General features: G+C 36.8%; 3 pseudogenes; 1 reads left to right on the plus strand and 2 right to left on the minus strand.

Annotated features, from left to right (window-relative positions):
* Positions 1 to 256: 256 nt before the first annotated feature.
* Positions 257 to 10039, minus strand: LOC110453525 (annotated as a pseudogene).
* A 392-nt stretch (positions 10040 to 10431) lies between these two features.
* LOC110453527 lies at positions 10432 to 15875 on the plus strand (annotated as a pseudogene).
* Positions 15876 to 17177: 1302 nt separating this feature from the next.
* LOC110453524 lies at positions 17178 to 19010 on the minus strand (annotated as a pseudogene).
* Positions 19011 to 21359: the final 2349 nt, after the last annotated feature.

Below are 21359 nucleotides of genomic sequence, written 5' to 3' on the forward strand. Positions count from 1 at the left end.
CCAAGTGATATCAAACGTTTTGCAATTGCAGCCAGTTATTATTTCCTCTTCTTCACTCTGTGGAAATGAATGTTATGCGTATAAGTAGTTGTTGTCATTACAATTAGAACTTTTTGTTGTTAACAAATGCATCTCGAAAAACTATGGCTGGAATTCGCTACTTATTTGTTATTTCGGTCGCAAGATGGAACAGGTAGGTCCGTTCATTGTAAGCTGAACACGTTATCAACTGACTAATAATGAGCAAACACGAAAGCTGAATACATTTTTGTTTTATTTTACAATTCATTGTTTTTACATCAGTGAATAATCATCACGCACATCCAGGATGTGTTTCTATCACAAAGTCGAATGCACTAAATAACCACGTGATATCAACATCCGTCAGTAGATTTCGGCAGCTGGTTGCTGTTGGCGACGTCTACGTCATATAAGTATTCCACGTGATGACATCCAGGTAAAATGATCATTTTTTTGCTAACGTTTTATTGTGTCAGTTTATAATAGTCTTTGTCGCATGTATAGGTATTATTCCGACATAAATACATTGTGTTTTCTTTGATATATGTAACATGCTCCAGCACTACAAATTGTACAAAATTGATCCGAGACTTTATCCAAAGTTGGCGCGAAAATTGTCAATAACGTTACTGTTTAACACTCAAATGACAAAAAAATATCATCCAAAATATTTTAGATATGCTATTTCGGTTTTACATTAGAGAGTATAGTAGACTGTATTTAGGAGGGGGTAAATATGAAGAATATTTGATTTATTATAGAGCTGGACAATATATCATTGGCAATATTATCCAAAGGTTATAGGTGAGACATGGTTGTCAAGTTCTCTCTCTATGTCAGCACGGATCTCGACCGGTTGAAAATAAGGATAGTACCGCTTGACAATCTTGCCGTCACGGCCCACCAAAAACTTCTCGAAATTCCAGTGTACATCAAAGATGGACATGGGAGTATAACACAGGTTGTCATGGAATTCCTTGTGAATTGGAGGACAGAATTTCTGCAAGAAATAAACCATTGATAAACTCTTGCATACCTGCCTTAAATAATAGAAATACGACAACAAGAATAATGGTCCCAAATCGATTGATATATGCTATTTCTCGGGGGAAGTAGCTTATTATGGTTTCAAGACATATTTCCTATTATAACGAAAAAAAAACAAGTTTGCTGAATTAGCATGCGAACGAATCATCATTTGCAAAGATCATGGGATCACGTAAGGTTCACCCACCCAATCACGTGAGACGTGGGCGGAGCTAGCGTTCGACCTTAATCTCCGAGTTATTTATCGATCGTTCAAGACCTTACTGCAAACGCCTGAGGATGTATGGATCTATTTCTTTGACAGCTTTTTCGAAACTTGTGGTTGGAGATCTGTTCTGTTAAAAATATCGCATCGGTATATAAAACAGTACCAATCTGGGATTTTGAGATTCTTGTTCCCTTCTAAAAATACTGTCCTATCGAAAAACTGATCTTAAATGATCTTATTTAGCGGAGGAATGTTATTGAAGCCAGGGAACAGAAAAAACCTAAACGAGAATAGGCTAACGAATCTAATAGATATGTTATGGTCCTGTTCAAGGTGTAGACCATCGAAGAAAACCAATTAGATCGAACCTCTACACAGATATCCTATGAGTGTTATTGTGCAAACTGTGCGACTACACCCTAGTCGGTCAAATGCATTTATTTTTATAAGTTAATTAACNTCTGCTCATAGAGGTCCTTTAGGGAGTACTCATAAACGGTGCTGGTTGAATTGGACGGCTGGGAACAGACCACGAACCCACCCTCCACAGACACACCTTTTAGGGCCTGAATTCTCACAGAAGACAGCAGGCCAAACATGGTCGCAAGAATGGCGACCCCGCCAGAACTCTGTCCTGGCATGATGGTACCACTGCAAAAGAACCATTACGACTAAGTTTTAGGCTTATACAGTTTTCTTCTGAACTTTGGTCGACTCAATTTATATTTGGATATGATGTCGACTTAAACGTCTGCTGTTTCACATCTAGTGCAATTGATTCCTAGACAGCACTTCGATAAGAGACAGATGTGACTTTTTATACACGATCTTTGTCAACAACAGTTTGTAGAATTCACACGCACTGTAGTGATCACGCTATTTTTTCGAACTAAACAGCTTGAGACATACCTCTGTCAACACCTTAATGTAATTGCCATATTCCTGTTAATTGCTAAACAAATACAGGTGCATATTGATACGTCAAGCATAGAACAAACGACACATTTGGAAATCTTCGTGATAGTGTTTTTCTCCCCTGTTTTGTCCAGTAATCGATGGTATACATACTTTATATACCTCTTTAAGTTACCTTTAATAATGCAACTGTACCTTTATGTTTCAGGCAAAACGTTATTGCAGCACTAACGTGTGTGAATCCACATTGCTCAAGGTGTTTTTTTGTCGCGCGTTATCACCCCCACAGAATTTCCCAATGGGGGTCATGACCCCAAATGAGGGATTCATGGGTTAGCAGGTATGCTCAATAGGAAGTCTATTTTGACTGGAACTGGTTTTATTCGCCGATCAAATCAGCTAATTTATTGTAGAAGTCTCGATATTTCAGCGACGTTTTACGTTATGACGCGGTAGATGACTTTTCAGATGACAAAATGGCGTCGTCATCACTTATGATGACTGAGGTGCACTATGATGTAACTAGAGTCTGTCTGTCATCATTTCTGGTTATCTATGTGGTTTAACATAGTATCGGTAGGCGATGTGCTAAATGACCTTACTCAACACAAGGTCAGCGAGGTTGGTCTGTAATTTTCTGGAAAGTGTCAGTTTTCCGTCTTACACTTGGGCTGAGTTGGCGTTTTATCGTATAGAGTGGCCGTATCCATTGATCGTTGAAAGATGAAGGTGATATCCGCAGCTTATTTGGCTACTCACTACTTGAGTAAAACATTGGATATAGTAAGGTCCTGGGGCTATAGCTACCTAGAAGTTCGATAACAGTTTGCTTACTCCCTCCTCCTAAACTGTGAAGCCTACGAACTTGTGTCTAAGGCTGTTTAGGCAGATGACATTTAGAAGTCATTGTTCATTTTCTTTTTCTCTTAGATAGGGNGAACACTCTGCTTCCTAAAGTATTATCAATGCATCTAACTAAATATAATATACATATGATGTATCATTATGAAAGTTTGAATGAATATTGTTTACAATTCAGCACACAATATACTTTATCTTTGCTTTTTCATTTCAAATAACAATTACTAAGAGTAATACATGCATCATATGAGACAATATATTATTTATAAAGTATAATAGAGCATGACATATAATGTACAATACTGAAGATATACTTCATATATTCATTACACATGCTACAATTACAATACATTACACTTTAAATACATCACTTTTAAATATACATCAAATACGACTTCTTAATTAAAACATTGGTTAAACTAATTTCTTTTATTAAGAGATAAGGAGAACTTTGTTCACAACATTAACATTCTTGGCTGATCCTTACACACTGTGCTGTGTGGAGAGGCACCCGTGTACTTCCCAATCCTCGACATCCAGGGGTTACGCTCATTTTCGCTCTCTGCATCCCAGGACTATGTCTGAGCAAAATTGAAGGCAGCCTGCTAGCTATTTGATTGGTGTCAGGTAAAAAAAACTCACCAATCGCTAGGTTGATACTTGTCCTTTGCAGATTACAAAGGAGTAACGCCCGACTTCAAAGCTGGTCATTTTTTACCGTTACGTGACCGCGGGATTCTTTCGATGTACATCAAATGATCAAACTAGTCTTCTCGTCTCATCCACATGGTGCTGCACGTTGACCCTTCGATTTTACTTTGACATATTCCAGGGTTGTAGAGAGCGAAAGTGAGCGTGACCCCTAAATATCGAGGATGTTGCTTCCCCTAAACTTTAGAGAGCTGTAGATGAAGCATGGTGCTGCCCCTAAACTTTAGAGAGCTGGAGGTGACGCATTGTCTTGCCAACTTTTACTGATACACTCAATGTTCTAGAAACCAAACAGTGAACTGAATCACGACATGTAAATGACCAATCTGTAGTTACGTTGTCGTTGTATGTGTTCAGTAAACTATAAACTGGTATTGTGCAACAATGTTTTTTCTACTAACGTCTAATGCTCCACTGTATACGTATATGTTTATACAGCTGATAACAAAGGCCAGGTGCTGTCACACACTACGTGCACCCTCTACAGGTAACACGGAACCCGGCACGTATCGGTCAGAAATATAAAACCTCTCGAGAAGTTCGAAATGAATATACATTGCTGTATTTTATTTTTAGATTTTAACATCAACACATTGTTTCTTTAAATAGCAGTATTCTAAAGATTTATTTGCAATTGAGGAAATATCCTCACAACGTATTTAATAAATCTGCATGCATCTAACTATCAACACATCTTTTAATTTCCAGTCTTAGGTCTTCATTGTATATCTGTCAAAAACCTCTTCTAAACAGATTCATATGGGTGAGCGCGTGTGCTGAAGTGAGTTGTAACAACTGTCTGACCATAGATACAAACACAACATGCTACATATCAACACCGGCTGAGATCAGTAAGGTAAATGTTTACTCCAATTTCAATTATTGCATAATCTTGCATGTAACAAGCATTTTCATTGGCTTAAACATTTATGTTATCAACCCATAATGTAAAACAATGACGTCGCCGTTTGTAGCGTCGCTTTTGATTGGCTGATACAGCATCGCAATAATTTCTAAAAGAAAAGAGTTCATGAATAAAAGTGGATTTCCACAGGGCTTGTGTATAGTAGATTAAATTATAAGAATTAACTTGAATATATTTTTCATGTTTTGGAGGTATAACACAATAAACATGGATTGTGCTCTAAATAAATTTTGAAGCGGTTTATGATGAGAGTACACTCCGTTTTTTGATGGTATACCTCGATAACATGAAATATATATTCAAGTTAATCATTAAATGAGTTATGAATGTAACAAAACATCAGTATCTAGCTGTTTGAAATGATAATTACAAAACTTAGTATGGTAGTCATTGGGAAATGTTCCATTTATGTGGTGTGGGTGTCGAATTCTGGCTGGAGTTGGCGAGTAATGATTCAAGATTTTATGACGTTATAGGGTCCCACTGTTCACATCGTATACTGAGAAGCTATAAGTAAGTGATTACATATTTCCAGGTAAAATTATCTTTTTCTTTGTTAAAATTTTGTTTAAAGTTGATAAAAGGTTAAAACTGCAAATTATCCTGGTCTAGTAAATCACATAATTCTTTGCTCCCTTGTCTAACCATTATTAATAATAGAATGTACTTGTGTTACTTCTGAAACAACCAGCCATATACGAAATATATCCATATCCATATCCAGACTACAAATGTAATACATGTACTTACTTTTAATCATTTTTAGATCTCCAAGTTAAAGCACTATGTTGTTTAAGTATTGTCAAAAACATAGTTAACGTCGTCTGTATAAGGTTTGACTAAACGATGCCCCTCCCTGACGTATCCTATCCTCTAAGTCTGTGTGTTTCGATCATGGTCAGGCAAGTCAGTCCTAAAACAGCTGCAAATTCATCTTCTATAAAAATGTAAGCCTTTGCTATATGCCTTAAATATTACCAATTTAAGCATGTCAATATTATTTTTTGTGTACGACTGTGATTCTGCGATGAAAATTTAGAGACATTTTGAAAATGTCCGCTAATGTATAATTATAAGTTCGTTACATTTTGGTAAAATTGATAAAATATAATTTCCAATAAAGGATGGTTTTCTGTACACTATAGGTTGCTTTGTGCTTAAAATTCTTCCAATCTTCTATTCGTCGATACTAAATCACGAATAAAGTGTTTATATATAACTTTTGATGAAATTCCTCTCTCTGCATATAGTTTACGTTGCTTTCTATTTACATCTGTGATTAGATGTGTTCATGACAATAGAGTATATCTATGTCTCTTTTTCAATTCATAGTGAACAAACGCAATAAAATGATATGTTTTAAATGTGTATGTTTTACTTATTATGTGAGTTTATGATATGTTAAATAGATACACAGGCAGACGGTTTGTGTTTACTGTAAGTGATAACATACCTATTACATGTACCACGTATTGCTATATACGGGGTATGTTTTCATCATCTCTTGAAATACCACTTAATACAAAAATGCATTCCATGTGTCATTCTGAGTATGTAAGAAACATATAGCTTTTAGCAGGAGAATAAAAAGACAAAATAATTTGATAATACAAAGGGAAGATTTCGAGAGAAAAAAGAACTAAACATTTTGTATTTCAAACAAAAGTTTCATTGGAAATAATTATTAAGACATCAACTTTGGTATGTTCTGGTTTTATATAGTTTAATGACCCATTAACAATTAAGGTCATTTAAGGACGTGCCTCCATGAAAGTTATGCATATGTGCTTGTGTATATGTGTGCTGGAGAAAGGGGATGTGAGTGTAATTGCCTCCTTGCGATAGCGTGGTTCTGATGTCGACTAAAATAGTGCTACATGTATCCCGCTTAAACATATTGACATTTGGTGAACCCGTTATTTCAAATGACCCTTAATGCTGAACGTTTGATACGGCTAAGAACAGTAGTAAATGTGTGGATATAATTATATACATAATAGTATATATGTAAATGTTTACACTTAAATAGATATTACTCATTGCAAACATATTTCAGTGTTAATCGTAGATGCATGTATGAAGTTTGAATCAAATAATCTATCTTTTACCTTAGTTTTATCAAACAGTTTTAAAGTATAATTTGTTTTAGAAAACAAATACGTAACTATGATATCCTGTACTTGTTTATCCTTAAAATATAATTCAATGCTATTTGCTTCGTTTGAGCATTTTCCGTCGGATGACCAATTTTTGAAAATAAGATTTATGCTTTAAATTTAAAAGAGCGTCAGGTCCAGTTCACATTGTTACATGTACTTAACAGCTGATATTAGCGTGTAAAATCGGAACTGTTAAATAGTTCAGTCTTCCGCTATGTTTAGGTTACTTGTTTACCCGTGTTTTAAGGAGTTTCGCTGGTCTGAAGTTAGTTCGTTCGCGTCCGCGACATCTGCAGCACATTTAGTTATTTTCACGTGCCTTAATTACCTCCCTTTTGTAAAATTAATCGACGACTCCAGTGAAATGCACGTTGAAATAATAGAGTCAACACATTGGCGGGTATAAGACAGGAAGTGAATGTTAACAATTTGGTAGCAAAACTGCCTTGTTACAAAACTATGTAGTACTGTAACTGACTGGTCCTATGGAATCCAAGTGATATCAAACGTTTTGCAATTACAGCCAGCTTTTTATTTCCTCTTCTTCACTCTTTGGAAATGAATGTTATGCGTATAAGTAGTTGTTGTCATTACAATTAGAACTTTTTGTTGTTAACAAATGCATCTCGAAAAACTATGGCTTGAATTCGCTACTTATTTGTTATTTCGGTCGCAAGATGGAACAGGTAGGTCCGTTCAATGTAAGCTGAACACGTTATCAGTTGACTAATAATGAGCAAACACGAAAGCTGAATACATTTTTGTTTTATTTTACAATTCATTGTTTTTACATCAGTGAATAATCATCACGCACATCCAGGATGTGTTTCTATCACATAGTCGAATGCACTAAATAACCACGTGATATCAACATCCGTCAGTAGATTTCGGCAGCTGGTTGCTGTTGGCGACGTCTACGTCATATAAGTATGCCACGTGATGACATTCAGGTAATATTATCATTTTTTGGCTAACGTTTTATTGTGCAAGTTGATAATAGTCTTTGTCATATGTATAGGTACTATTACGACATAAATACATTGTTTTCCAGCACTACAAATTGTACAAAATTGATCCAAGACTTTATATAAAAGTGGCGCGAAAATTGTCAATAACATTTACTGTTTAACACTTAAATGACAAAAACAAAATACCATCCAGAATATTTTAGATATGCTATTTCGGTTTCACATTAGAGAGTATAGTAGACTGTATATAGGAGAGGAAAAATATGAAAATTGTTTGATTTATTATAGAGCTGGACTATATATCATTGGCAATCTTATCCAACGGCTATAGGTGAGACGTGGTTCGTAAGTTCTCTCTCTATGTCAGCACGGATCTCGACCGGTTGAACAAAAGGATGGTACCGCTTGACAATCTTACCGTCACGGCCCACCAAAAACTTCTCGAAATTCCAGTGTACATCAAAGATGGACATGGGAGTGTAGCGTAGTCTGTCATGGAATTCCTTGTGAATTGGAGGACAGAATTTCTGCAAGAAATAAATGAGTTTTAAACCTTTGCATGCCTGCCGTAAATAATAGAAATACGACAACAAGACTAATGGTCCTAAATCGATTGATATATGCTATTTCTCGGGGGAAGTAGCTTATAATGGTTTCAAGACATATTCCTATCATAACGAACCACCGAACCAATCACGTGAGACGTGTTCGACCTTAATCAACGAGTTATTTATCGATCGTTCAAGACTTTACTGCAAACGCCTGAGGATGTATGGATCTATTTCTTTGACAGCTTTTTCGAAACTTATGGTTTGGAGTTCTGTTCTGTTAAAAATATCGCATCGGTATATAAAACAGTACTAATCTGGGATCTAGAGATTCTTGTTCCCTTCTTAAAAAACTATATTATCGAAAAACTGAACTTAAATTATCTTATTTAGCGGAGGAATTTTACTGAAGCCAGGAAACAGAAAAACCTAAACAAAAATAGGCTAACGAATCTAATAGATATGTTATGGTCCTGTTCGAGGTGTAGACCATCGAAGAAAACCAATTAGATCGAACCTCTACACAGATATCTTATGAGTGTTATTGTGCAAACTGTACGCCCACACCCTAGTCGGTCAAATGCATTTATTTGTATAAGTTAGTTTACATTAACAGTATGTACGCTGAACACGCAAAATTGGTTATGTAACATCATGGCAATGTTGCATACAAATGTAAATTGGAGTTTTCATTATTTTCTGTCATAGAAATGCATAGTGACGCACCTTCAGGTATACATAAAGGGGGTGCTGTAGGAATCCATTTACGTCTATGTTCACCGTGTGTTGGAAAAGAGGTTGGAACCCATTCCCTGGTCGAACATGAACGACGCTTTTCATAATCTCGCTACCATTCCACCCAGGCTGCAACTGTGTTAGAAAAGGAAATAATAGTTTATCAACACTAAGACCTACAAATAACTCAGTGAAATATATGTTGAAGGTGATCTACAAATGGAGGAAGAAAGGGATAAAATGGTTAAGAAAATGTTTGATTTGTTTGAATTTTTTCACGTATTTTCTTATGAAAGAAATGGAAAAGTGCTTTTTCACTTCGTTGTTACTGCAATAATATCGAATTCAAATCGTGTAAGCGGAATAAAATCTTCGGACAATTTACGTTATTATCACCCGTTAGATTTATTTCTTCGCGTTCAACAGAATGCACGTGAGGACAATTATAATTTGAATTTTTAAAATAATATCGAATATCAAAGTAATAAAATAAAGTACAGTTAGATGGACTCACCCCGCCGAATTGATTACATGGCACCCCCAGAACCTCCAGTCCTCGGGCCACATAATCTTTCTGTAGTGCATTCAGGCCTACGTACTGGTGGGCTAAGCCTCAGTACGTCGCCACGTTAACGACCAGTAGGACCTTGCCGCGGTATTCGGACAAGTTCATCGTCCTCTGTTGGTAGATATCCTGGATAGAAAAGTCATACACGGAGCTGGTGGAATTGGCTGGCTGGGAACAGACCACGGTTTGACCGCTCACAGAAGACAGAAGGCCAAAGAAGGCCGCAAAAACGGCAACCCCGCCAGAACTCTGTCCTGACATGGCGGCGCTCCTGCAAATAGACCACTCTTGCCGCAAATAAGCCTTATAAATGTTTTGTTCCGGACTTTCGGTGGGAATGGGATTCTATCTGCGTATGGTGTCAACTACACACACTGCCTTTTCACATGTATTGCAGTTTATTCTCAGACATCAATAAGATAAGACAAGGATGTGGGTTTGTTTTCTTTGAAATAAGTCATAGACATGATCGAATTCGCACGCACTGCATTGAACATGTCAATTGTTTGTAAACTTCGCACCTTACTCTACCCCAGTTTCAACAAATGGGCGACATTTATATTACTTCGTGACCGACAAAAATATAGTTATGAATATTATAATTTTGATCTCGACCCTGCAATCCCCTTTAATATGCCCTTGCCCTTTCTTCTTGCTATCTGAGGAACCAATTGCACTACATGTGAAATAGCAGACTGTACATCTTACATCATAAACAGATAAACCCAATTCGTGCCCTAAGATCAGCACAAAACATTTATAAAGCTACATTGACGTCCACACTGGTTCATTTGCAGGAGTGTCACCATGCCAGGACAGAGTTCTGGCGGGGGCGCTGTTTTAGCGGTCATGTTTGGCCTGCTGTCTTCCGTGAGCAGTCAGTCCTCGGTATGTTCTCAGCCATCTTCAAATACCAGCAGCGTCTACGACTACTCTATCAGGTTAATTGATGGAGATGGATACAAGGAGATCGACTGGTCTTTCTACCACGGCAAAGTACTGCTGCTGGTTAACGTGGCGACGTACTGAGGCAAAACGCCGCAGTACTTCGGCATGAATGCACTACAAACTGAACTGGAACCAGATGGGCTACACGTCCTCGGGGTTCCGTGTAATCAGTTCAATGGGGTAAGTTGGAAATACATTACATTTCAATGTTGCAGCTGATTTTGTTACCTGACTCGCTATATAAATGAGTATTAATCAATTTCGACAATTCACCAAACGAACTATAGCTAATGTGTGCTACCGTAAAACTGTTGACTGGTCACCGTAAACTGTTGACTGATCACGTGAAACAGGTGACCGGTCACGTGAAACTGTTGACTAGTCACGTGAAACTGTTGACTAGTCACGTGCAGCTGTTGACTGGTCACGTGTAAGGTAATCGAAAGTATTTACTTCTTTACCCGCATTACTACCATTTGATATAACCATTACCAGTAAAGGGGATATTTTGCACACTTGAGCCATTTATTTGCTCTTTCAACTCAACAAAAAATGTATTATTGTCATATTAGGAGGAGCCTGGAGCAAACGGTACCGAGATTATGGACGGCATTGAGTACGTCCGTCCCGGAAACGGTTTCCGCCCAGCGTTCAACCTGACGGAGAAAATTGATGTGAACGGGGAGAACCAACATCCTCTCTACGGTTACATGAAGGTAAGCTATTTCCTATTGACGTAAACACATTCTAATTTGCAGTATTTGATATAAATAAAAATATGAATTCAGTGTCAACTGCCGTCTGATGTAATGAACATGATCCTCATTACAATATCTGTTTTATTTATACTTTGCTGTGTACTTCCCTCCGATGTTATTGAACGTCATGGATGGTCATAGACATGATTATCAATAATTTTTCGTATTTTTTTTGTTTTGTTTATCTCACCTTATTGACTGCGACGTGACTTATATTACCAATCATTACGCTCGAGAAACACAGTCGTTTTAGATATTATTTAATATACATATCCTTAGCTATAATGTAAATATAACGGTCGCAAACTACCTTTCACAACTAGATTAATATGTACAGCTTTGACAGCCTTCATATTAAGAGTCTAAACGGCCCACCAATACAATCAAAACCGCAGAAAATGAGTAAACCGAACAGTAGGCTTGACAAGAAATCTATATCGTAAAAATGGAGGATCCTCAATATTGCAATACATATTTCGAGGAAACATTTGGTTCTTTCCAATGTACCATTATCTTTATATATTTACAGTTTCAAGTGTAATTGACTTAATAACCTTTGTTGAGGTCATTATCGTTATCATTCGATAATGATAGTCGTTCTCGTGCGCGTAGTGATACATTCACCGTGTACATAGGTGTACGTCAACAACCCGGGGGTTCCCATTGCTATTTTCGGAAGTAAACAGAAGTACAGGGGATACCAAATTTGTACAACTCAGTAGTGTATGCATGCAAAAGATACATTGTCGAAATGTATGTATACATTTTTGAAATTTATACATTCCGATGACGTCACGTTGTTGACTGATTATGACAAGACGTGTTTGTGTTCATTTACATACATTTACTTTGATGACATAGTGTAAGCAATACCCAGAAATACGATAGTAAATTACATTTTGACAATAACGGCAATTTTACCGTAATATGTTCAACTGCACTCGATAAGGCTGGTAAAAATGATAATCACAGGACGGGTTCGATAACTTTACATGACCTACATGTCATATGCCTGCCTAAATACTGACAGTTAGATCACAGCACACGTGTGGTTTTGTAATGATTGAAGTTTAAATCAAAATTATAAAATTACTTGTGATTTTGTAGACACTATTGCCTAGTTACCGTTGCCGTGAAGTCAACAAAAAAACACAGTTACAAAACTGCGAGCCGTTGGTGCCATATTATAGCGTTCCGGAATTATACGGCACATCTTTAGGTATTAAATATAACTATTGAAATAAACTGGTAATGGAGTGACAACGATATGATTTCATTATAACAGTTTACGAGTGCGAGTGAAATATTGTACGAGTGCATCGGGTTACGCAACTTTGCAAGTTGTGCTAAAATAGCCGCATATAGAGTCACTTGGAAGTAAGAAGTATCGCTAATGCGTTATGATTACTTGTTATAAGAGCGAACATACAAACTAATGTGATCTTTATGTTGAGGATATTGCGCCGATTTCGGTCGTACAGGTCCTAGTTTGAACGTATCATATCATGGTGGCCTTCGAATCGTAACCGTATCGAACCCGCGGAATATATTCCGGTTAAAAGAACACGTTTTATGTAATATTTAAGAAAAAGACTATAAATATAAAGAAAATGAAAAAGACTATAAATATAAGGAGTATCTTTCTATTTAGTTTAGGTTATCGATTGATAACTACAATGGACCTCGGGTAAATTGAATAATCATATCATGGTATCCTTCGAAGCGTAACCGTATCACACATCGGGCTTGAATGGACCTCTGGTAAATTGAATAATCGGCGAATAGGAAGTAAATCCTGAAATACAAAGAAGTAAAGCTATCGGTCCTGCAACCTGTTTATATAGGTAGAGTTACTAGATATAGCCAGTAAATCCTTTTGTCCGGTCCTTCAGAGGATATTCATGTACTGAATGTTCAAATACAAATTTGGGAACTTGAAAACTTTGGGGGAAAATGTACACTTAGTTTTTATGTTGAAAGGACACTAACTTACAAGTTTTGTTACACATAGCACTAGTACAATGTAACTATCGCAAATGAGAAAAAAAATAGTAATGTAAATAATATTTAGAAAGGTACGGATCTCGTTGAGGCGACAAAACGCTGTCGATTTGGAAGAATTCTTCAAAGTCATATGTGTCACTTCAAACCTTCATCAAATTTTTTTTCAGTCCTTTAGAGGATATTCCTATAATGAATGCATTCCATCTCGTTACTCTGTCCAACATGAGAGATTCAGTTTAATCTGAAAAATACACAAATCAGGGTCGAGTCAGCTCCTAACGTAATTCTGCATGATCATGAAAGTTATGCACCGAAAGTAATATTCATGAAATCGGTATTCGGGTGAAAAACGACTCTAGCCAATATCAGTGTTTACTCAGTGTATATTATTCCAATCAGAACCTATTTGAAGCCATGTTTGATGCGACACAGAGAAGGAGGGACGTGACGTCATGTGAGGACTAAACAGATTCTAAAACATTAACACCGTCATTGCATGCGGATTCATTATTAAGTAGGGAGATTGACGTTCACGAATGCAACATCAGCAATACAGCAATATCCTATTGGTGCTGACGTGATCAGCAGAAACACAATCGTGACCTATCTGGGCCGATTTCAATGCTAGCCTCTTGTACACAGGTTATACATCGTCCTGGGGAATGGTGGACTTGTATGTTTGGGCTTCATTAGCGTTATGTGTAGGAAGTATACCTTATGTTTTAATCCTTATGTTGTAAAAAGACTGTAACAGATTTTGATTTAAAAGGATGACATAGCGGATATAGTATTATGAACGTTTTGTTAGATTCTTTGAATCCACGTGGCTGGTTGTCATATTTATCTAGCTCTGTAGGGTTGGTTATCAAATTGTAAAAAGACACATTGGCCCGTATCCATGACATGAAACCAAATTTCTTGTGACTCGCTAAAATCATTAACACGGTCAAAACGATTTTCAGCTTAAAGCTTCCCCTTAAGTCTTGGAAATTATTGACAATATGTGATTTGTTCTTGAGATATCACAGAAACAAAAACTTGGGCATTTACACAGTTTACAAGCTTTAAGCATGAGAGCGGTTTCATGAATACGAGCGCGGGTATCTAAATATCATTTTAATGTAACCAGAGCTAGATAAGGAAGAGAGTGAAGCTTCACCCAATTGGCAAACTCCTAGTCAACTTAAATCGCGAAAAAAAGGACATGAATGATATATGTTTTATACCAACCTGATCACATATCATAAGAAACCAACACCTACGAATTAGTACCTGTACTAACGAGATTCTCACTTTACCTTAAGTTTGTTATAAAGCCACAATTTGTCATTCAGCTAAAACAAATCCCTACACCCGATGCATGTTTTAACTTTCTTGTATGGATTTCAAATTAGATTATATAATTAAGGTATATATGACTGCAATGAATATCTTTATTTCAGGAATTCTGTCCAACTACTGACCACTACTACCGGAGCTATACTCATTATGCTCCGTTCGCCATCAACGATGTCCACTGGAATTTCGAGAAGTTCCTGGTCGGTCGTGACGGCCGTGTAGTAAGCCGGTACCATCCGAAAGTTGAGCCAGGCGACATACGGGCTGATATTAGCAAAGCTCTTCACACAGGTGTTATTCTTGTAGGATAAACTACCGATATGGGCTGCAAAATTGGAAACCAGTCGGGCCTTTCCGTCAGCTTGGGGCCCCATTGGAAAACATTAAGATTACTTCTAAGTTTCGTGTGTTACTTTTTTAAATCTGTTTGTTCCGAAATGGCCAGGGGTGGGGTTGGGGGTTCTGATCCCCCTTTCTGACGGAAAGATCTGACTTATTTTCCTATTACCTAACACATGATTCTGTTGCCTGTGTTGACGTGATGTTTTTATTTGTCACAATTTAACTGTTTTAACAAGTACGTGTGTGACGTTTGTTGTTTTATAACCACGTGTCATACACATATGACGTAGACGTTGTCAACAGCAACTCGCTGCCGACGTCTACCGAAAGATGGGTTTATCGTGGGGTTACTTAGTGCATTCAACCTTTCGATGAACGCATCTCCGGATGAACGTGGTGATGAATCTCTGAGGTCACAGGCATTTTGGAAAAACGTTTCTTTTTTATTTCAGGCATATTTTATTTCATTTCATTATAATTAATGATATATTGTCTTTGTAAATCACAAAATACTTGCTCATACTTCTCATTCCTAGAACTATCTGTCTTATCCTTGTATACTGTTGACATGCTTGTCACAATGGCTGAGAGTTACATATGGCTGACTAAATATTGCAATTAGAAATAACGTTTTGTAGAAATGAATTTTTAACAAGTCGTAAACTTGTGTAAATAAAGATGCCATAGCTAGAATATCTTTCTTTCATTTTCACAAACAAAGGCATAATTGATTAAAGGTCATTAACGATTTATTGTATACAGCTGAACAGTACCTTCATGTTATCCATGTATTAAATTCTTCACTTTTCCATCATTACATTTGTGTTATATTGTTGTTTTCAGTTGCATAATTAAATACTTACAAAATAAATACATCTCCTAAGATTTGAGGTTAGGTTGCCATGCATGAACGAAAATGTATTGACACTTGCATTTTGCTGTGGACTGACATACACAATGTATGACATTGGGTCTGACCTATTTAACATTGAAATAACATTGAAGTTGTCAAATATAACATCGAGGTTGATATATATACTATTAAAGTTTACCGATTGATATGTGTCTAGAAAAAAAAGTAAATTTTATATTAACTTTACATACCTTACATGGTGAATTAACCGGTTCACTAATCAATTAAACTGTTCATTCTTTTACTCAAACATATATGCAGGGAACATTTCAGCGTTAAGCTGTTCTTCTTGGTAGTAATACTGTAGTCAATTTTAATATGGCGTACTTCGTGTTTAATTTGTAAATTTAAAGTTGGTATTTGTTTTGACTATAATGAAAAATGAAAGGAATATTATTCTTGTAGATGTCATTTTTGGATTTCATTGAAAATGTCGTGCAATTATTCAAATCACGTTTTTTTCTCCAAATTACCGGATTTGGTATCGCTCCTGTAGGTAATGTTTCACCCTCTCTCGCGACTGACTTGTGCTCCTCTGGGTCTGGACCTAGCCATTGCCATTTCCGTTTCATCGTTCGAGTTCGATGCTATATTATTAGCTACATATTCGTCTTTATCTTTCCAACCGTCCGAGAAACTTCCTGGTAGTTCTATCAGCTTGCTCCGTCAGTCTAAAACAGCCAAACCACGATCCGTATTGAGTCCAGAGGTATCTAGGTTCGTTGGTGGGGTAGACATTTATACTTGCATGTTAGATCTGCACGTGCATTGTGTGCCAGAGAAGATAAGTATAAAACGCTGAAATACATAATAGTCTTCATTCGGAATTTCAAACGACTCTCAGTCAATGTGTGACAAAGTCGTGGTAGTTGATCAAAATTCTGTTAGTCCCCTTGTCCTTATTTACAGCAAGGTCAGGGTTGTGTCAAGAGGAGAGATATGCCTGGTATATTATATTCATGTACATAGAAGATAATACACGAAAACAATAACCAAAAGACAATGTTTTCCTATTTATGCGTTAGCTCGAAACAACAGCTTCCACGATCTTGTCTAACATACTTTCTTATCAGATGCTTTGTAATTCTTCGTCGATATACTGACAAATCCATAACACAAATATTTTCCTGAATTATACTTACACGTACTTCAGATATCTCGATGTTGTATTTTCAATCTGTCTTTGAAATATAAAGAACAAATACGCATTTTTAGCAAAAAAAACCCACATTTATTGACAGAATTATTCAAATCATCAATGAAGCATCATCACGTGAATCCGGGGATGCTTTAATCAGAGGTCGAATGCACTAAATGACCCCTAGATTTCCGCATCCATCAGTAGACCCCGGCAGCTTGTCCGCTGTTGACAGCGTCTACGTCATATGTGTATATCACGTGATGATGAAACACCGTACGTAATATCTACCAGAGAAGTACAACAAAATCTGGGTGAGACAATGACAAAGTCAACAGTATAAAAATGACACATCAATTATGTCTTGAAGATATTTGACGCATTGGTATAGGTATATTTTATATAAAAAGCGTCCCGTTAACAAAGACATCCGTTTATCCTATGATGACGTTACTGGGTGTGGAGGGGCTGTTGATAGGTGGCGCTTTGTTAAGTTCCTTTTCAATGTCGTCCCTGATCTCTATTGGGAGGACTTTTGGATGGTATCTGCTGACTATCCGGCCATCTCGACCCACTAAAAACTTCTCGAAGTTCCAGTGAATATCGTTTATAGAGAGCGGTTCTCCATTCGTAAACACCCGGAAATAGTTGTCTATAGGAGCACAAAACTCCTGCAAAAAAAGAACAGGATCACATAATCAAAATCTTTATAAAGTCTTTACAAAATATCGTTCGGAATATCATCACATTTGCCTTAATAAACCCCCCTTCTCAACCCCCCCCCCCAAAAAAAAACCCCACCCCAACCCCACCAAGCATGCATGATGTAACCTTATCATAATAATTCAAGAAAAATCTATCACCGCATACGATGCTTTATGATGATTACATTACCGGAAGTGACGTACCTTCAGATAGACGTACAGTGGATGTTGTAGAGCCCCATTTACGTCAACCTTCTCGGTGAGGGGGAAGGCTGGACGGAAGCCATTACCGGGCCGAACGTACATGATACCATTCATGATCTCGGTACCATTCCATCCGGGCTCTTCCTAAAGTTCATACAAAGATTTAGTTAAACCAACGTCGTAATGCTTATAAATACATACATAATATGTACATGTACACTGACTCATACCAAAAAAAGCTTAATGTCAAGGCTTAATCTCAACAGAGCAAACTTACTGTGTTGCCGATTAGATAAAAACAAACCAGAAACAAATCAATCATTATTATCGCAGATTTTTTTTTTGAAAGTTCGTGTTCATCAGCAAAGCATCAATGATGTTTTTAAGACCCATGGACAATATGTAGTCGTGATAGATGTTTATATGTAAAAGTACATTAAAATAAAACAAAAACAATAAACTAAACACACTAAAGAAATCTGAAGTAATTAAAATAACTTATAAGGTAAAATCAACTTCTAAATTTCTAAGTGGTGATATTTTCTTAAAATGGTTGAGCCAAATTTGTGCTCAGAAATTTAGAATGATGTTCGAAACACGAAAGTGGAGGCGGTTAAAGTTTGCTCTATGTTGTATATGTGTACCTCATGGAACTGGTTACAAGGGACCCCTAGGACCTGTAGTCCCCGGGACCCGAAGTCGTTCTGTAGTGCATTCAGGCCGTAGTACTGCGGCGTTTTGCCTCAGTACGTCGCCCCATTGACCCCCAGCAGGACCTTGCCGCGGTAATCGGACAAGTGGAGAGTCTTCTGCTTGTAGAGGTCCCTGATGGAGAAATCGTACACCGTGCTGGATCTATTGGACGGCTGGTTACAGACCACGGACTGACCACTCACGGAAGACAGCAAACCGAACAAGGCCGCCAAAATGGCGACCCCGCCAGAACTTTGTCCTGGCATGCTGACGCTCCTAGTACAAGTGACGATGACTGGCGTGCCCTCCGGATTATATAGAGGTGATGACCTAACTAAGGCAGGACCTTGAGAACATGGCAGATGTTTATCGCTGTAGTTCAATGTCCTTGTAACCTTGGCATAGATTCTTCGGTCGTTATTTGTCTATGGATCATTTCTCTCTAACCAATTATATCTCTCTAACCAATTGCATCTCTCTAACCAATTATATCTCTCTAACCAATTGTATCTCTCTAACCAATTATATCTCTCTAACCAATTATATCTCTCTCTAACCAATTATATCTCTCTAACCAATTGTATCTGTCTAACCAATTGTATCTCTCTAACCAATTGTATCTCTCTAACCAATTGTATCTCTCTAACCAATTATATCTCTCTAACCAATTATATCTCTCTAACCAATTTTCCAATTTATGATATATTAATAAATATTCTTATGAATTAAGATTATTATTAATTTACCAATCACGATGTTCAAAATTATTTTCCAGAGTCTTACAGAAACCCCTCTTTAAAAAAAATATATAACTGTTCCATTATCTACAGTAGGAATGCATCACTCACGGAAGACAGCAAACCGAACAAGGCCGCCAAAATGGCGACCCCGCCAGAACTTTGTCCTGGCATGCTGACGCTCCTAGGACAAGTGACGATGACTGTCGTGCCCTCCAGATTATATAGAGGTGATGACCTAACTAAGGCAGGACCTTGAGAACGCATATAAGCGAGGTTTTAAGAACATTTCAGAGTCTTACAGAAATCCAGTATTTGAAAATAATAAATATAACTGGTTTATTATTTACAATAGGAATGCACCTCAGAGCACGTTTTTATCATCATCATATATATTTAAACAATATGCATAAGGGGTTTCCCAGAACAACCCTTCCTTTTTGGACGCTGAGGTGCTGTCTTCCAATCAAAACGACACCCTTTTTCATTTTCTTTAAAGCTTTTTCCGCCATTGGCGACTGAAAATTAATCTATTTGTATTGTACTGCAAGTATCTTATTTAAATTCTTACTTCCACCCATCCTCGAAACTCCATGGGTTATGCTCACTTTTGCTCTCTGCCCCCCTGGAATATGTTTACCAATGAGTTTCACCAAACCCGAAAATAGTCATCCGAACTTCTCTCCTGTTACAGAAGATTCTTTTTTTAATTTTCTTTCAATGGCAAACGTATGGCTTTGGCGACAGTGAACAAAATTACGCAAAATTAATATCTGTGGACTATAATTAACAACAAACACAAATATGTCAGTGAAACAGTTTTGTTTTTTAAATGTGTCATTCATGTAATAACATCGCCCTCCACGCTATGTTAGGTAGGTCACATCCCTTACTTTTGTTAATAATATACTGTATAGCTATAAATATAAACTAAACAACGCATGTTATAATCAAACAATTTAATTTAATAAAAAATCAAGAAACAAAACGAAATCGTCAAATATTGAGACAGTAAAAGTCAATCACATGACAGATTTCTCAAAGGTCATAGAACTGATAACATGGGTTTCAGAGATTATTCAACATAGATTTTTTTGATTTTTTTTTACACAGATTTCTAAGATTTATTTAACATGGATTTCAAAGATATTTAACACATATTTCAGAAATTATTTAACACAGATTTCATAGATTGATAATCATAGATTTAGGTACATATTTCAAAAAATTGTTAAAAGACTTTTAATAAATATGTTAACACACTCATAAATAACTTTGTTACAAAGACTTTACAAATATGAGAAATTTCCGCTAATGAATATAAAAAGCAAGGTTTTTTTTACCACATTTTCGTGCCGCACGTTCACCATACTGTTTTGTTTGGTGTAACATACATTCCAAGTGGTGTTTCGAGTAATATGTAATGGGCTGCAATTTATAATATTTACATTGGCACTGCATAGTGCCTAGATAACTCTACTGGTCCCATTGTAACATATTTTCCAATGAACTACAACGGGGATTAGGTCAGTGTAGTGATACACTGACCTAATTACCACCAAGTGGCGATGTTCCGCTGTGTTGTGTCTTAAAATGTTATGACCACAACATATATTAAAATGGTCACATGTTAGTATACAAATTGGTAATTGACATATATGCATTTTTTTTATTTATTTTTTTATTAAATTGATGTGTTTACTGTGGAACTTTCTTGTTTATTGTTTTTGTCGGCCTGGTTGCCCTTGACAACGACTGTGGAATGCGAAACTACCCGGCTGTTCCGAACAATTTACCGCTGACCCAGTCGGTGTGTATAAGAGTTTTAAAACAGCAATTAACAATACTCGCAACATTGCACAACTAATATTGTTGGTTTCGAATATAAATATAAGGATTGGTTGTCATATTTTT

The sequence above is a fragment of the Mizuhopecten yessoensis genome, unplaced genomic scaffold (assembly GCF_002113885.1).
Source record: "Mizuhopecten yessoensis strain PY_sf001 unplaced genomic scaffold, ASM211388v2 scaffold7441, whole genome shotgun sequence".
NCBI classification, from domain to species: domain Eukaryota; kingdom Metazoa; phylum Mollusca; class Bivalvia; order Pectinida; family Pectinidae; genus Mizuhopecten; species Mizuhopecten yessoensis.